The 19,335-nt window shown below is 44.7% G+C and overlaps 1 protein-coding gene across 7 annotated transcripts in view; it reads left to right on the top strand.

The window, feature by feature from the left end:
• Window positions 1-19,335, top strand: part of LINGO1 (leucine rich repeat and Ig domain containing 1) — a 1,021,808-nt gene that overhangs the window by 673,743 nt on the left and 328,730 nt on the right. For all 7 annotated transcript variants that reach the window (XM_061595343.1, XM_061595341.1, XM_061595342.1 and 4 more), the window contains one exon: window positions 18,996-19,081. The gene's annotated coding sequence lies outside the window, so the exon portion shown is untranslated. The remainder of the gene's footprint in view (window positions 1-18,995; window positions 19,082-19,335) is intronic.

The raw sequence follows: 19,335 nt of genomic DNA, 5'->3' as shown, positions 1-19,335 counted from the left end.
AGGGTAAAATGATTATCTACCCCTGTCCTGTTGCATGCCAGAGACTTGATTATTCCAGCATGCATTTTTATTTGCATCGCTTACAAATTCTAATGATTAAGTGGTATATAAATGTCTTGAATAAATAATTTCAGGGGTGTGCCTGGTTCTCTCCCCTCCGTGTCATTCTCCCATTCATAAAGGCTTCTTTCATTATTCATTCATCACAAGCCCACTGGCTTTGTTCTCTATACATTTGGACTCACATTTGTTTCACTACTTACCTTTGGTTTCCTTCTTTCCCTGGTGTTTGTGCTGCTGCCTGTGGTGGAAGTAGCAGATTCCAGCAGCCATTACTGTCAGCCCCCACATTATCTTCCCAGAATGCTGCATCGTTCCAACACACAATGCCTGGGATACTTTGGGAAAATGACATGCCGGCTGCCCAAAACAGCCTCCAAAATCAGCTCTGAGGTGCATTTCCCAATGGAAAATGACAAATCCCCTTCCCTACTCTCACATGAATGGCAAATATAATGGGGAAATGGAAGAAGGGGGCCCCATTAATTCAGAAGTAGCCAATGTCATGTTCTCTAGATGTTAGACTTAACTCCCATCAGGCCCAGCCAGCATGGCCAATGTCCAGTGATGATAGGAGATGGAATCCAACAGTGCCTGGAGGGCCACAGGTTCTTCATTTCAGACTAGGGATGGAAAGATCTGTCAATTTTGATCCTCTCAGTTTCTCATTTTTCCAATCTTAAATTCAGTTCTCCACATTTCTGCAGCAATTTGCGATTTTTAAAAGAAAATAATCCTCATGAAAATTCTTCAGTATTTCAGTGTGAATTTCCCCTAATAAAGACATTTTCCGTTCGCAGTTTTGACTAATGGACACATTTGTGCAAGCAATTCCTCCTAATATAATGCATTTTGTATGTGATTTTCACTGATATTTTTATGTCCACTTTCCCCTAATGTGTGCATTTCTGTAAACAGTGGTTGGAGCACTGCACGGCAAAATTTGGATACATGTGGATTTCGAAAGGATGTCTGTGTTTCAGTTCTCACATTATTTCAGAAAGTGCAGATTTGATAGATTCAGCTCTAAATGTGAAGTGAATGGAATCCCCCCCCCATTCCTGTTCCTGACATACGCCATTTTCTTGAATGATATAAGGTATGAGATTTTGGATAGCATTCACAGAGAAATTTTCTTGAGCCTTGGAAGCTGCACAGGATGTGCCCTCCAGATGGTCTTTATCTCCAACTCCCATTAGTGGTCAGGCAGGAGTTAGTCCATTCAGTTTCTTGGCACTTATTTCAGAATGAACGAATGAATGAATGAATGAAAACTGATGGTCTCTATTTGGTTCAGATTTTCATTCATCCCTCAACAAATGCACACCCTCAATAGCTTGCTTGGCTTTGCTACTCCCATGACAATAGAGCTTGGGGGGGGTCACCCAAAGGAAACCAGTGGGTGCTTGATTCAGGGCAGACAGAAGAAGTGACTTCTTCACACAAGGCATTGTTGACTGATGGAATTTGCTGTCCCAAGATATGGCGATGGCCAGTGGCTTAGACAGCGGTGCAATCAGGTAGGACTTTGGAACAGATGTCCAGGGCCCCACTCAACAGAATGGGCAGGAGGAGCCCAAAATACCGCCCTGGATGCCTACTGGGAGGAAGGGATATAAATCAAATAATAAATAAATAATAAACACAGTTGGGCTGGCTTGCCACATTTGGAAGCTTATGTGAACACACATTTCCATCTAAAGAGGAGGGAAGCTGAAAGATGCTAAAATCCTGAGTCTAAAATAATACACCCAACTGCACCACTGGACATCGATCAGTGGTTCTTAACCTTTTTGTGGGTCACAGACCCCTTTGAGACTCTGATGACGATCTGACCCCCATAAATAAATGAATAAATGCAATTAATTCTAGCACATTGGAAATTGATTTTTTCTTTGCACCCACTTCACGGACCTCCAAAGCCTAGGGGTCCATCAACCACAGGTTAAGAACCCCTGGCTTAGATGGCTTTAAAAGGGGATTCAACAAATTTTTGGAACAACTCTACCAATACATGCTGGCTGTGATAACTATACAGAACTGCCGAGTTTAGGGGCAATGTGCCACTGAATACCAAATTAGGGAGGTGGTGCTCAGCAATAATGAGAGAGGGCTATTTGTTTTTGTAATCTGCTGGGCAGAAGGGGGCTTCCCAGAAGCATCTAGTTGTTCACTGTAGGGAAGTGTATGCTGGAAGAGTGGGACCTTTGGTCTGATCCCAACAGGTTTCTTCTTTATGTTCTGATTGGCTGGAGGGCATATAATATAGCCTGCCATACTGTATCCATGTTCTCTGCCTGCTAGCACAAGGGCTCTTGCCCTAGTGGACAGGTGAGGTTTTTTGTTGTGCAACAGAGGAATCCAACACAACAGCTGTGCTATCAGGATGCCCTGCACAACAAATTGTGCCATCTATTGCACAGTAAAGTTACCAGCAACCTACTAATGTGCAAGAACTCTTGTGCAAGAACATTCTGCTGGCTCAAAACATTTCACCAGCAGAACAAGTACATTGTTAAGTGACTATGGGTAGTATCCAATGCTAGTCTTACTAAGAGTAGGCCCATTGAAATTAATGGGCATGGCCAACTTAGGGTCATTAATTTCAATGGGTCTACTCTGTGTAGGTGTTAGTGGAATACAATCCTTTAACATAGTACTACATTGAGTACAACCCACACAGAGACACACACAATCCACCCCAGTGATGTAAATCCCAAACTTGGTTATTCTGTTAGGAACATTGTGTTTGTTCAGAATCAAATTCTTTGCCAAGAAGAGGTGGATTTTTTAAAATAAGTTATGTAAAGCGACCCCATTTGCATGCAGTTTGTTTCTGTTGCATAAGTTCTGCTTCTGTGCTTTGTTGGCCCAGCTTCAAGAAACCATTCGTACTTTGGCTACTTGAGACCCTGGATCTTTTCTCCCACGAAGAGAAAAGCAGCAACAGAGGGGGGAGTTAATCTGGAGCAGATAAATGGCAGGAAGAGAATTGAGCAGCCTCTCCCTTGGTCTTTCATTTCCAATTTCAGCCACCTACAGCTGTTTTTTACTGCCAAAAAAAAAATTGAGAGGGAGGATAATAGAACTGCCCATCACATATCCCTCAAATGTAAAATGGCAAACTTTCTTAGCACCTGGAGATCAAAAGCAGGGTTGCAAAAAGGACTGAAACCCTATGAATAAACATAGGCAATGACTTTATAAAGGGACCATTAATCAACCTCTCTCTGATTATTTTTGGCCATTTTATGGATGTCCTTTATGAATCCTCAGCAGACATTGGGCAGGAGTGGGGCAGAAATAAAGGGCAACAAAAAGCCCCCAGTTTTATGTTTTTTAAGTCTCAGCCTTCAAAGACAGCTGGGCAGTGGGTGGTACAAGCAGCCTGGGAAGTTGATAAAACTGAAATATCAGGGGAAAGATCTAAAATTAAGAGTTCTTATTTTAACTTGCTGCACCATTTGTCTTTTGACTTTTCTGTTGTAAATGGATCAGAGACCCAGTCGGCTGATGTGTTAATAAATGGCAGGGCTTAAAAACAGCACCTTGTTTTTCTAGGGACTTAGCATGTGACCTTTTGGGCTCCATCATTCTGGAAGTGATGGGACTGCCTCAGGCATACAAGATCAAGGGAATCTCCACTTTTATTTAAAAGAAAACATGGTTCTAGCCCTCATGTGAGTGAAAGGTTGAATTTATTTATTTACAGCATCTTTTTTTAAAAAAAAACAAAACACCCTGGTTTTCAGCCAAAAAGATTGCTGGAGATATATATATATCCCGCCCTTCCTCCCAGAAGGAGGCAATGAAATCCAGTGTGGTGTAGGGAGAACACATCAGGGCCTGATGCACCCCCCAACTCCCCTAGAACTCCAGTGTTTGTTTTCTGATGGTACACTCCAATACAGACTACTGGCTGAGGAACCTTTTTGGCCCATGGGCCAGCAGCAGATCATTATCTTCCCCCACTCCACATGTCAACTTTGACAGGTGATCAGGACTACCCACCTGTCTATCATCTGATCATAATGACATCAAGTGGCTAACAGGTGGGAGGTCCTGCCCACCTGTCAAAGTTGACCCATGGAGGGGGAGATAGCAAGAAGGATTGAACTCCCTACACATCAGTTGATGTGCAGGGAGTTCAGTCTTGCTTGCTGCAGGCTTCAGGTGTACAAAACTGGCTTCAGGTACTAGCACCTCATTTTTTTCTTACCAAAAAAAAAGGTATTTCCTAGACCCCATCGATTCTGGTGGTGACTTAAAAATAATAATAAAGGAGACATGATCCACCAGGGCTGGGGAGAGTAGTTTAAACTTTTCCACACAGTCCAATGTCCTGATAGGGATGCAAATTGCCCCTTCCATAGTCATCAGATTGATTATTTGAGGATTGGGGAGAGGTAAGAAAACTTCTTCCTTGGCTGATCTGTGCAGATCAGCGGAGAAAGAGGGCTGCATGCTAGCATATACGTGCACTTTATGGGCATGTGCATCCTGTGTGTATGTGTGCAAGAATGTGGAGTGAGTAGCCACACCCACCACTGGCATGAGGTCACCAATGACTGGCCAGGTTGAATGTGGCTTTCTGGCCAAAAGAGGTTAAGCACCCCTGGAAGAAAGTGGATGGGGGAAACCAGACTTTGGGTTTCATCCCAGCCATGAAACCCACTGGGGGACCTTAAGCTAGTCATTCTCACTCAAGCTAATCGGCCTCACAGGGATGTCGTTTCTGTAGGAGAAGAGAGTGACATGGTTCAGCTATTGTGGGGAAAAGTGGGCTTTGAGGAGAGAGCTGAAGATGGAGGGGTGGCACCCCATAGCTTTTTTTGGAGAGAGTTCCATCCATACAGGGCAGTGCTACAGAATGGATAGTGTCATTTGAGGCAGCAGGTTAAGAACATAAGAAGAGCCCTGCTGGATGAGGCCAAAGGCCCATCTAGTCCAATCCTCTGTTCTCACAGTAGCCAGATGCTGATGGGAAGCCCACGAGCAGGACCTGAATCCAGCCACTCTCTCCCCACCTGGGATTCCCAGCAGCTGGCATTCAGAGGCACTGGAAGGAGAACATAGCCATGGTGGCTAGTAGCCTGTGATAGCCTTATTTTCCATGAATTTGTCAAATCTTCTTTTAAAGCCATCCAGGTTGGTGACCTCTCCTGGGAACTAACTCCATAGTTTAACTATGCACCGTGTGAAGAATTACTTTCTTTTGTCTGTCCTGGATTTTCCAATTTTCAGCTTCATTGGATGTCCCCAGGTTCTAGTATGATGAGAGAGGAAGCAAAACTTCTCTCTTTCCACCATGCATAATCTCATACATCTCTATCATGCCCGCCCCCCCATTCACCTCCAATGAGTAAGAATATTACAGGATATTTTGACTGTCTGGCTGGGGATACACTGAAGTATAAGGACAAAGAGATGAGGTGGAGACAGGACAACCCTGGAGGGCTTTGAAAGTTAGGTCAAGCAAGTAGTGCTTTAGTCACCTCTGTGCTAAAAATGACATTTCTCTAACACCAGCACTGGATAGTGTTGTGTGCCCTAATGCAATGCAACATTGCCATATAATCAAGCTGTCACAGCATTACAGTGCAGCATGTTGGCTGGGAGGCAACACACACACACACACACACACACACACACACACAGAGAGAGAGAGAGAGAGAGAGAGAGAGAACAATTCCATAATCATGAAAGAATGGCAAGGATATTCACAGGTTTGATTTACTTGGTTTTTCTGTGATGTTGGTTCAATTATTTCTGCTTGGGTGAATGGAGAATTTCTTTAAAGAAGTATCAGGGGTTAAGCATGCCTCATCATCCGAAATGTTTTCATGCTGGCTATAGCTGTTTAGCAGTAAGAGAAAGGCGCTCTGTAGATGCTCAGATGTTCTGTATTATTCCACCTAGCTAAACATTAAAAACAGATTCTGTGATCTGAAACTTCTTTGTGGACCCCCCTCAAAAAAAGCAGGGGCTTTGGGGAAGCAAAATTCACAAAACTGCCCCCATCTCTCTCTCTCTCTCTCTCTCTCTCTCTCTCTCTCCCCCTCTGTGTGTGTGTGTGTGTGTGTGTCAACTTCTGCCACTACCTTTTTCATGTGCCAGGCAGCAGCAGCACTTCTGGATGTCCTGCATCATGGTGGGTATGAACTCCTTTTGTTCTTTCAGAGGCTCCAGAGTGAGGGCAAGGAGCATTGCCCTCTCTCTGATTTAGCTTCATAACAATTCCAGGCTGCACTACCCTCCCTCTGGTTTGACTTCATGACAATTCCGGACTCCATCACCCTCACTCTTGTTTGGCTTCATGACAATTCGAGGTTACATTGCCCTCGCTCTGATTTGAATTCATGACAATTCCAGGTTGTGACATGGCAACATCATTCACAGGCATTCACAGTGAAGGCAATATTTCCTGCTTTTACTCTGGATATTTCTGGGTAGAAAAAAAAACGGTAATGGGGCAGAGGTGCTTACCTGACCTGACCTCCCAGCAGGTGAGCCACTGCTGCTTACCAGGAGGAGGAGGCAGAGGGGCAAGGTGGCAGGGAGGAAGTTGTAGTGCAAACACACCAAGTGGAGCTAATCTGGCACTCCTGCTGGTATGTTTGCACCACACCAACCTCCCTGCCACCTCAGTCTCCTCCTCCTTTGTAAGTAGCTCAGGTAAGCACATCTGCCTCACCACACTTTATGCTACTGGGGGAAAAAGGTCCACCAGTGACTGGGAATATGATCACTGCCACTTTGAAGTTTGCCTCTTGATTTGTTCCAGTTCGCACCCCTACCTTCGACATTGCCAAAATGCCCACCTAATTTTGTGTTGTAGAAAGAGGTGGCAAATTCTCGTCTGTGTGGATGGAGGGGGGGGATTTCAGCTCAGCTCTAAATAAGACCTGTTCCAGATTAAGCCATGGCTTCAGTGGCAATGTGCTGTGGGTTTACCCTCACTCAGCTTTTATGTCTGTGCTATGTGGTTTAGTTCATTAATGCTTTGTGAAGCTTGCTGTGATTGTTGAATGGGGATTGCTATATAGAGAATGATTGGAGGGCTGGGGAACATGGCCAGCTGTGGGAGAGGACATTCATCTCCATCTTCTTAGTTTATCGAAAAAGAAAGGGAAGAGGTGACTTAATGATGCCTCATCAGTGTGCCCTCCCAGGGAAAAGAAGAATGTTGGAGACGAGAAATTTCATTCAGAAGAGAGGAGAGAGGCAGAACGGAAGCAAAGATCAGTGTGGTGGTGATGCCTCTTGACAAATTCAAACCAGGAAGGAAGCACTAAGGAAGATTTGTTGTTTTGGAACAGTTTCCCATGTCTGGGTGTGGGTTGGCAATTTTTTTTTTACATCACATTTCTCAGTCTTCTGAAGATATTATTCATGGATGGGACTTGAGGGTGTAATTAGCAGTGGACATTCTGCAGGTGGTTAGGAGTTCCTGGTGGTGGAGGTCATCATTTCAATGGCTTTGCTGACCTCAGCTAATATGGAACAGATCTGGAGAGCTTTGGGTGAGCTGGGAGGAATTGATCTGACCCAGCTTTGCCCACCTGGATACTCGGTGCAACACCAGCACAGGCTGCAGGGACTGGGGGGGGGAGGAGGAGTTGCTGTGATCTACAGAACTTCCATCTCTGTCACCAGGAAACCACTCTGTCTTGGAGCTGGCTGTGAGGGCCTGCACCTGGTGTCAGGCTGAGGAGACAGTAAACTAGGGTTGCTGCTGGTGTACCATTCACCCTGCTGCCCGTCAGCTTCTCTGACCAAGCTGGCAGAGGCTGTCTCGGCTGTGGTGTTGAAGGAGCCCAGAGCGATAGTGCTGGGTGATTTCAGTGTCCATGCAGAGGCTGCCTCTAGTGGTCTGGCTTGGAACTTCATGGCCTCCATGATGACCATGGGGCTGTCTCAAGTTGTCAATGGCCCAGGGCAGATCACACCCTTGACTTGGTTTTTGCTCCAGATGGAGGAAGGGATGGTCTGGAGATAGGGGAATGGATGTCACCCCACTGTCATAGTCAGATCACTTCCTGGTGAAGTTTAGAGTTATGGCTCCAATCCTTCCCTGCAGGGGTGGTGGACAGATTAAGATGGTCCACCCCCGGAACCTAATGGAATCCATAGGATTCCTGAATGCCCTGGGGGAGTTCCCAGTAGATAGAGCAGGTGACCCTGTTGAAGCCCTTGTCACACTGTGGAACAGCGAGGCACATTAGGCTCTTGACATGGTTGCCCCCCGAGCGCCCTCTCCGGCATTGTGGAGCCAGGTTTGCACCTTGGTACACCAGTGAGCTAAGGGCAGTGAAACAGGCTGGATGATGGCTTGAGTGCAAGTGGTTAAAGATGTGCTGTGAGACTGATCGGGCACAAGTAAAACATCATAACCGTGCCTACTCTGTGGCGGTGAAGGCGACGAAGAAGGCCCACTTCTCTGCCTCCATCGCATCCTCAAGTAGCCATCCAGTGGAGCTTTTCCGTATCATCAGGGGTCTGTTGACATCAACTCCAGGAAATGGAGTTTTAGACCCTTTGGAGGCCCACTGTTAATTGTTTGCAAGGCATTTTGAAGGTAAAGTTGCTCGCCTCTGTAGCAGGCTTGATGCCCCATCCACATGTCCCGTAGTCCCCAATGAGGTGTCCAGTGCAACATCTCCTGCAACCTCTTGGGAATGGATTCAGTTGATGTGGCCTGATGATGTAGACAAGGTGCTTGCGATGATGCAGCCAGCAACATGTCCTCTTGACCCTTGCCCTTCTTGGTTTATTAATGCTTGCCGAGGGGGTTTGACGGAGTGGATCCAGGGTGTGGTTGATGCATCATTGCGGGAGGGAGTGGTTCCAGCCACCTTGAAAGAGGCGGTGATCTGACCACTCCTGAAAAAGCCCACCCTGGACCCATTGGTTTGTGACAACTACCGACCAGTTGCAAATACCCCCTTTTTAGGGAAGGTGATTGAGAAGGTTGTGGCATAGCAGTTGCAGGTACTCTTGGATGAAACAGATTACCTTGATCCGTTCCAGTCTGGGTTCAGGCCTGGTTATGGGACTGAATTGGCCTTGGTCACCCTGATGGATGACCTTTATCGGGAGAAGGACAGGGGGAGTGCGACCCTGTTATTCTTACTTGATCTCTCAGCTGCTTTTGATATCATTGATCATGGTATCCTTCTGGGCCGACTTGGTGAGATGGGTATTGGAGGGACTGTTTTACAGTGGTTCCGATCCTATCTCCAGGGTCGCTCTGAGAGAATAGCATTGGGTCTTTTGGCCCCCTGGCAGTTGTGCTGTGGGGTGCCGCAGGGTGCTATCTTGTCCCCCATGCTGTTTAACATCTGTATGAAGTCTTTGGGAGCGGTCATCAGGAGATTTGGGGCAAGGTGTCAGCAGTATGCTGATGATACCCAGCTCTATTTCTCCATAACATCTGAATTGGGAGAGGCCGTGCAAGCGCTGGACCGCTGCCTGGACTCGGTGGTGGGCTGGATTAGGGCCAATAAACTGAGCCTGAATCCTAGCAAGATGGAGGCACTGTGGATTGGTGGTTCCCATTCAGATAATTGGTCAGTTGCCTGCTTTGGATGGGGTCGTACTCTCTCTGACAAAGCAGGTCTGTAGTCTGGGGGTGCTCCTGGATCCATCTTTGTTGCTAGAGGCCCAGGTGACCTCAGTGGCTAGGAGTGCCTTTTACCAGCTTTGGCTGGTGGTACAGCTGCGGCCATTTCTGGACTGGGATAGCCTGACCACTGTTGTCCACGCACTGGTAACCTCCAGGCTGGATTACGTAATGTTCTACGTGAGGCTGCCTTGAGGTTGGTCCAGAAGTTGCAGCTGGTACAAAATGTGGTGGTGAGACTGCTCATTGGAGCTGCTGAAAGAATTGCACTGGCTGCCCATTTACTACCGGACCAAGTTCAAGGTTCTATTCTGGTGTACAAAGCCCTATACAACTTGGGACCAGGATACCTGAAAGACCGTCTTACCCCTTATATACCCAGTCGCTCACTGTGCTCTGCAGGTAAGGGCCTCCTCCAGATACCATCTTATCAGGAGGTTCATTCTGCACAACATAGGAAATGGACCTTTAGTGTGGCATCACCTACCCTGTGGAATTCCCTCCCCTTAAATATCAGGCAGGTGCCATCTCTGTTATCTTTTAGGCACCTTTTGAAGACTTTCCTCTTTCAACAAGCCTTTTAAGTTGCGACCTATCCCAGTCTGCATCTGTGCTGGAATTCCTTCCACATTCTCTAGTGGGGAAGCTTCTGAGAGCCACATGCCAAGGGTTGGCATGGCTAGAGACCAAAGTGGGTGGATCAATGGATGTAACTCTTACTTTTGTGCAGTAGGGTATATTCCACTCATGTAAAAGTCAGAGGTTCTTCCCAAACACCACCGATAAAGAACTTTCCCATCTCTTGGGAAGCCATTAACAAGAGGTAAGGCCACAGCAAGGGCCTTGCTGGTGCTTGCTCTGATACTTGAGAATGCTCAGAAACGCTGGCTTTCTTGCTGCTTGTTTTTAGATGCTTCACAAAGATGTTACTTTTTCAGAGGATGTTTGGTCTCAGTGGTGAGTGCATAATCCTCCTGCTCCTCATCATTATTACAGCATCAGTGTCCATGGTGCTTTACAAAGAAGGAGGGGAGGGGAGGGGAGAGTGCTGTTGTGCTCAGGTCATGCTTGTGGGCTTCTCAGCAAGATGCTGGACTAGATGGCCCATTGGCCTGATCCAGCAGACTCTTCTTATGTCTTTATAGTCTCTGCCCCAAGGGACTTACACTCTAGAAAATGGCACAAAGAGGACAACAGAGGAAGGAGAGAGAAACAGGCAGGAATAAATAGGGGAGTCTATCACCGCTGATGTTTTGGTTGTATCTTCCATGCCTGTTGTTTGTTCATCATTTTAATATGTTCTTTTTAATTGTTTGTTACAATGTGGTTCTTTTCTAAGCAACCTTGGGAGTCCTTGGTGGATATAAATATCATAAAATAAAGTAGTTAAAGATGTCTGAGGAGTGTCAGAGTGGAGCAGTCTTCTGGAGAGGCTGTCACCCAAATCTATCCTCACCATCTGTAGTGTTTGGCTGGGCAAATCAGCTTATCATTAGGAAGAGGGGCTAAGCTCAGGGCAGGCTCACTAATCCTAGTCACTCCTCCCTAACACCATCTAATCATCCTCTTAACACTTGCACACAGATTTGCTAAAAATGACAAATTAGACTGGGAACTTGTCATACATTATTTGCATGTCTATTGATGAAATGTTGTTTTTAATCTAGACAAGAGTAGGGATGGATGGATCAGCCTATTTGAGTTCCATGTTGGTTTCACACATGCTCACTCAAAGGTCCATTCCATCCTGTGCATGTGTGTGTGTGTTTTAAATGCACAGTAATTTTACATTTGAATTGTATGCATTTTTTCACATTATGTCCCTAAAATATGTATTTCTATGTGTTTTTCTTCCTAAACTACAGTTTTGGTAAGCATTTTTTCTATAAAATATGCATTTTTGCACATTTTTTGTATTCAAACTACATCTCAACATTCAGAGAAGTGTGTAATCCATTTGATTATGGTGCCTTCTGATTCACTTATCAGTCCTGAACAAGCAATTTAGGTTGATTCATTGAAATGTGTATGCAGAACAAATTTCCTCTCCCTCCCTAGGCTACTGGTTATCAGGTAGAATTCCCCCAGCCTCAATGTGATCTTAAAGCACCCTTCCCCAACCTAGTGCCTTCCACATGTTTTCGACTGCATCTTCCATTAGTCCGAACCAGCATGCCTCGCTGGCTGAAATTTACAGGAGTTGTAGTCTAATAATATTGAGAACGCACCAGGATGGGGAAGGCTGTCTTATAGGACATGTCCCTTATATGACATGACATTTGAACTGATGTGCTCATGAATAAGTTTGTTGTACAAAACAGGTGGCAGTCAGCCAGCTTCCCTTCATTTTTTTGAGTGATAGTGTGGCACACAGTGTGAACATTTAGGAAGATGCAAAAAATGGTGCATCCATGGTGGGGACAGCTACATTTCACCAACATAGTTCTTTTTGTATGTATGAGCTGAAGTTCTTACAAGAAAACTTTGGACTTGATTGGGGGCCAGCAGAAATTTGGGCCATTTTAACATTTATGAAGACATGGTGAAACTTGCCACCAGGTTGGGGGGTGGGGGATCACTGTTAGTAGCAGCAGTATTAATTCATGCATTCATTTCCTATAACCACAGGCAGCAGCAGCAGCAGAGTGCCTCTCTTGGTGGGTGGGCCACCATTTTGTTTCCTTCAAAATCCCCAAGATGTAGTGTTGTCCTGAGGTATTATGAAGGGGAAAACATGGCAGCCACCACTGAAGCTGTAATTTAGAGAACCAGTGTGGTGTAGTGGTTACAGTGTCGGACTAAGACATGGGAGACCAGGGTTCAAATCAACATTCAGCCATGAAACTCACTGGGCGTCCTTGGACCAGTTGTCAGCTCTCAGCCCCATCTAACCTACTCCACAGGGTTGTTGTGAGGATAAAATGGGGAGGGGAGAACCATGTGTGCTACCTCAAGCTATTTAGAGGAAAGGTGGGATACAAATGTAATAACAAAGTACGACCTGGGAGACCAGGGTTTGAATCCCCACATAGTCATGAAGCTCACTGGGTGACCTTGGGCCAGTCACTGCCTCTCAGCCTCATCAAAACCCTATTCATAGGGTCACCATAAGTCGGAATCAACTTGAAGGCACTACATTTACATTTTTTACACTTTTTTTCTTACATTTGTATAAAAGGTGGAGGGTGTGTGTGTGATGGGGAAGATGCCATCTGACCGTACACCCTTTGTTTTAGTGCAGGAGTGTGGAACCTTTTTCAGCTCAAAGGCTGCATTCCCCTCTGGGCAGCCTCCCAGGGGCCACATTGGACAAGGCCAGAGGCAACAGTATATGGAGCAATGAATGCAAATGTTACCTTTGTACAATAGGCAAATTTCCACACACATTCAAACATCCGTCTCTATTTTCCATCCAGTCAAGCAAGAAGCATTCTCAAAGCTCAAGGACACAGTTCAGCCAGTCAAAAAGCACTCAAGGAGGGTGCAAAGCAGGAGCGGTGAGCAGTGTGGCTGTGGAACATTTGTGGCCTGGGGAGAGTCCCAAGGGCAGACAGGGAGGCTTGGAGGCCACATTTGGTACCTGGGTCTGAGATTCTCCGTGTGTGTGTGTGTGTGTGTGTGTGTGTGTGTGTGTGTGTGTGTGTGTGTGTGTGTGTGTGTGTGTGTGTGTTAATTCCTGCATCTGCCATAGCTATTATCCACCAGATTTCCTGGCCACTGCTTAACCGTTTGCCTGCTGAGTTCCTTTGCAAAACATGTTTGTTTATTTATGTTCTTAATAAAAGCAGGCTTAAAATCCACCACAGGTGCCCTTTTCATTGCAGAATCTCCACACAAGTAGACCTGCAACATAGAGCTTCTAGGACAGTGTCACCTGCATAGCAGCAAGCAATGTTAATTATTCCTAGTGAGGGTGTTCCACAAAGTGGGACATCACTACTAAGAAGGCTTCATTCCTGGTTGCCACCAGTTTGATCTTCGTTGGTGGGAGCACACAGAACAGAGCTTTTGAGGCAGAGCCTAGATGGCCACATCAGATATGCTGTAATTGTGGGTTTTCTATCTTGGCAGGGGATTGAACTAGATAATCTTTGAGGTTCCTTTAAGTAATCCGTTGGAGGAATCTGTTGAAAACAGACTATTGAGCGGGTTTTCTTCTGTCCACCCATTCAGCCCCTATCAGGGTCATGGACTCTTGCTATGAATGTTTTTTGCCGTAGATCTCTACAACAAATGTGTTTACATGTGTTTTGCTTTGCTATTTACATTTTTTCAGACTTATTTATTTATTAACAACATTTATATATCACTTGATTATAGGAAACCTCTAAGCAGTTTAAACATACACAGATGTATTATTTCCACTGTCCCGACAGCTGCCTCATGGCTTTTACTTTTTCTGAAGTGCTATTTGTTTACTTTGTGTAAATTGTTTGTTGCTAGAGGCAGTCTATACGTACTAAGGCTGTAATCCTAACCATGTCTACTCAGAAGTAAGTCCCCACTGAATTCATTTCTTACTGCAGGGCACACAGGTTTACAATTGCAGCCTTTAATCCACTTCCTACTGTGAAGTTTAAAACCCAATGGAATGCATAATTCATTATTGTTCTTTTCACATGGAAAGTAGTGATCTCTTTTATTACCTGTAGACTTTATCTGTGACCCTCAGTTAAAGTCCAAGCCTTTCCGTCAGTGGAAACAACTGGATTTGTTTCAGATCTTTGATTTAAAATTTTATCCCACTCCCACTCAAATCACAATATTTAAAACATGCATTAGCCTGAGCATTGTTTCAGCAGACACACACAGGACAATTTTCTGAATAAAGTACACATTTATAAAATAAAAAATTGCAATAAAATAACTTATATGCAGTTAAATAGCATTACGATGAGTAAAGGAGTAATTCATAAAATCCAAGACACAAAAAGCAAAATATCAACAGGGTGCTAAACTGTCCCTTCCTGATTCCTGAGTGACAGAAAGGGGACATGATGAAATTTTATACTGAACAGTGAAATCAAGATAGTGAGATAGTTTGCAATCCTAACTCCACTTACCTGGGACTAAACCCCACTGAATTAAGTGGGATTTACTTCTGAGTAGACGTGGTTAGACTTACAGCCATAGATGGCTTTGTGATGGGACATTAGCCACTTCATTAACTTTGTCAAGAAGGTGCCATGTGACTCTGTTGTTTGGGCTGCAAGAGATTAACAGGGCTACCCCTTTGGAAATTCATTAACTTTGAAAAGGAACACAGGGAAGGTAATTTATTTTCTAAATATATGTTGATGGCTGAGATATGTGTGCCTGTTGTGCATTGTGAGATGTATAAAAACATGTATATTTCTGCCTCAGAGGGGGACAAAACAGAAGAAGGACTTTTAGAAAATAAACCAATTGTAGCAGAACAGGAAATATGAGATGAAAGTGAAAATGAGCTTGCTGCTCCATTAGGTTTCTAGGAGGGTTCCCCATGCCATAGCTTTGGGTTCAGCACAGAGAGCAAGCCAATCCTCTATGTCTTCCCAGCTCCAGACAAAGACAAGCCCTACTTGCAATTCTATGGTTCTTGGTTCTTGGCTATTGACCAGTTATTAGTGATGGTAGATCTCCAGTTTCAACTCAGATTGACTTGCACTAAACTGAGCTACTCTTCCACTAACCTCTACCAAATGAAATGTTTCAGATTTGATCTAGGCCAGCCTGAACAACTCAGAATCTGCTGTGCCCTCAGTTGGGGGCTAGTTAGGCGGGACAGGGAATTGAATGCAATGGAATGGAATTATTTTACCCGTTGCTGAGAATCGCAAGTGGAGAGAATACTGTTATGCTCACCTCCTGCTTGCAGGCTTTCTACAGGCATCTGGTTGGCCCATGCAAGAACAGAGTGATGAGCCATAGATCTAATCCAGCAGGGCTTTTCTTAGGTTTTTTTATGCTGAGGGCACAATTCTTCTCTTCTCTTTGATGTGAGCACCATGAACCCTCAAGATGCTAGAGCATCTCCTTTGCATGCAAGAAGGTCCCAGGTTCAATCCTCAGCATATCCAGCAGCATTGAGAGATATCCCTGTCTGAAATCCTGGAGAGCCACTGCCAGTCAGTGTCAACAATACTAAGGTAGTTGGACAAGTGGTCTGACTTAGTATAAGGCAGCTTCTTGTGCTCATAAAATATATTTTTCTGAACCTGGTGTGCATATCTACCAATTATTGGTAAACATTTCTACCAATTATTCACCTAGGATTCAGTGCCTGATGAATGCTAACTAGGCTTGGGAAGTCTCTCTTTGTTTTTATGAACCATATTTTGAAGACTTAGGCTGCCAGCCAGAAACTGAAATGAGCCAATGAAAGAACTGGTTGCTAGGTCTGGAACTTTTTGTCACCTGTGTATAAAGACTCCTAGCTGCTGCCATCTGTCTGGGAACTGGTGCTTGCATATTCTCTGGGTGCCAAGAAGGTTCTCTCAAGCTGTGTTTCCATTTATACCCTCCTCCTCTCCCCTCTGTCTCACTCACTCAGTCACTCACTCCCCCCTCACTTTTGATACATATTTGATTATATAAAAGCTTCAGTTGACATTGCCTTAATATACTTGCAATGGTGGCACTCTGGTGCTCTTGCAAAGATAATGGAAGAATTAAAGCAAGGTTTTCAAGACTTTATCCTGCCTCTCGGTTGTTTGAGTTTCAGATTGTGAATCCAGGAGTAAATGCCCCCATTACTTCTGTGACGTACGAAGCATTTTTTGCAGACCAGGGTATGAACTGAAGGCACATGAGGCCACCATCTTGCTGAAGCTAAGCAGGTCTGAGTCTGGTCAATGGCTCAACAGGCCTGTGAAACCATATCTACACTGTCTTTGGTTCAGTGACTGAAGAAAGGTGGGATGTAAATGTAATAAAGTGAAATAAAATAAAATTAGAAGCATGATACAAGAAATATAGTACAGATATGGAAGAAGCTTTCATAGTTAAGACTGAAGTTGCATTTTTTTTACAAAAATGTTCTACCTATTAGACAGATGCACACTTTTGTGCATTATAACAGGGATGCGAATCCGTGGCCATCTGGATGTTGCCGGACTACAATTCCCATCATCCTTGATGACTGGCTATGCTGGCTGGGGCTGATGGGAGTTGGTCAAACAACATCTGGAGTGCCATAGGTTCTCCACTTCTGCAGCATAGGAAACTCCTTTATACTGAGTCAAAACATTGCTCCATCTAGCTGACTGGCATTGGTCTACACCAGCCTTTCCCAACTAGTGGGCCACCAGATGTTGTTGGACCACAACTCCCATCAGCCTCAGCCAGCATTGCCAATGGTCAGGAAAGATGGGAATTGTGGTCCAATAACATCTGGTGGCCCACTAGTTGGGAAAGGCTGGTCTACACTGACTGAGAGCAGATCCCCAGAGTTTCACTCAAAGGCTTTCCCAGTTCTATCTAGAGATGCCAGGTTTGACCTTTCTGCACATATACTACTAATCACATATGAACTATTTTTTTAAAAAAGTTCAAAAATATAAAATCAAGATAATGCATCTTTTTGGTCTGAAATTGTAACATGCACAGTTTGCTGAAGTGTTTAGTTCCTTTTGTTTGCTTGCATTTTGCCCTCCATGTTACCAAGGTGCCCATGTTCATTCATTAATTTTTTTAAAAAAGTAACCTTGTTAGCATATATACCAATAGTATTGGGCCAAACAAATTATTGTGTTTTTTCCCCTACAATTGTTCATCAGTTAATGTGAAAAGAGAATGCAGTTGAAAACCTGCTAAGGGAGAGAATTGTTTAGTGAAATTCTTATGGCTGTGGTGCTGGTTTTTTGTTGTGCTTACATTATTTTGGAGGTGGCTAAAGGATTTTGTGAATGTTCTTTCTTTAATTCTCCAAATCATTCAGTTCAGCTTTTCTGGGTGCCCACAGTTCCTGAAATCTCCATAGGAAGATGCCTATCATGCTCCTGACCACTGTGCTTCTGATCAGCGAGCACCCTGATCTCAGGTGCTTGGTAGGCAACTTCTTGGCTTTCTGCACTTCAGTTAAATCCCCAGGGAAGAGGTCATCAAGTCACTCCTTCCATGGGACTTTTTCAGAACAGGGAGTGTGGGACAAATTTAAAATGGAAAGAATACACCACTGTTGTCCACCTTGTGCTGATAAGGTAAGTTCAACCATGCATCCACTGGAATGATAAAGAAATTCTCACCCCAATGTAAGAACATAAATTTGGAAGTGAAGTGCTGGATGATCTATCACTTCCAAAACCCTGCTTCTGCTGCTGCTGCTGGATTTCTATGTGAGGGATTAACTATGCCTGCTCTAGACTGGCATAGGATCTCTTCTCAATCGTCCCAAAGTCCAGAACATTGAATAATGGGTCCAAGTTACAGGAAGTCAGATTTCAATTGAACATCAGGATAAACTTCCTGTTAGAGCAGTACGACAATGGAACGAATGACCTCGGGAGGTGTTGGGCTCTCCAACACTGGAGGCCTTCAAGAAGCAGCTGGACAGCCACCTGTCGGGTATGCTTTGATTTGGATTCCTGCATTGAGCAGGGGGTTGGACTCAATGGGTTTATAGGACCCTTCCAACTCTATGATTCTGTGATTCCATGATTCCAAGTTGGTGGGCCCAATCAGGTAGGGGGGAGGGAAGTCTTTGGATCCAGTAGGTGGTACTCAGAATAGACCCATTGATGTTAATGGACATGACTAACTTAGGTCTGTTGATTTTAATGGGTCTACTCTGAATAGGACTTAGCTGAATATAGCCCAGTGAATCCAAGGCTGCCTTTGACCCAGAGTGCCTTGTTTTGGGGCTACTACCAGTGGAAACATCACCACTGGTATGTTCTGGGGCTTTCCATGGGTGTACTGGGGGCCACCAGGGTGGAGGTCCCACTTCTACTGATCAAGCTCCTTTTCTCCACTGGAGGGGGCATTTCTGCTCTATCCTAATACCCTCCATCCAGCAAATCATGAGGTTCAGATTTCTCTGTTAATTCTTGTGCTGCATTGTCATTTCTTCCCCAAGTCTCCTTCCCCCAGTCCCACCATTGACTTTGACTTTGCTTTGCTTGCTTTTGTTCCATGTGTGCTTTAATCGTAGCTTTCCAACTCCAAAATGAATGAAAAAAAATGACTTGGGGTTCTAATATGTTTGGGTGAAGAAATGCCATGGTTGAGTACTCTTGCTTAAGAGTTGTAGCCACCTCCCTGGCCTACATAATAACAGGGGCTAGACTCTGAAAGTTGACAGGAAGCTCTAAATGTGACGTAATTTTCTCCTCAGTGCATGACTGGAAAGGAGAAGGGAGGATAACCCCCACTGCACCTCCAGAAGCCAATCAGCCTGCATCCTGACACCATCTTACTTGGGTAAGTGGGAATTCTTCTGTTAGCAAATGGGAATGGATTCTGGCCTCCCTTAGATTAAACATGGAAAGCTTCCCTGTATGTTACCTGGTTCATGGTGTGGGCTTTTTAAAGTGAGGATATATCTATTCTAGGGATAGCCAAAATGGTGCCCTCCAGATGTTGATCGACTCAATTTCCTATCAACCTCAGCCAGCATGGTAAATGGACAATGATGGCATGAGTTGCATCCCATCATCATCTGGTGAATGTCACAT

This window comes from Rhineura floridana, chromosome 14, assembly GCF_030035675.1.
Source record: "Rhineura floridana isolate rRhiFlo1 chromosome 14, rRhiFlo1.hap2, whole genome shotgun sequence".
NCBI classification, from domain to species: Eukaryota; Metazoa; Chordata; class Lepidosauria; order Squamata; family Rhineuridae; genus Rhineura; species Rhineura floridana.
The sequence above is the reverse complement of the archived record's forward strand: the minus strand, read 5'-3'. Positions and strand labels throughout refer to the sequence as shown.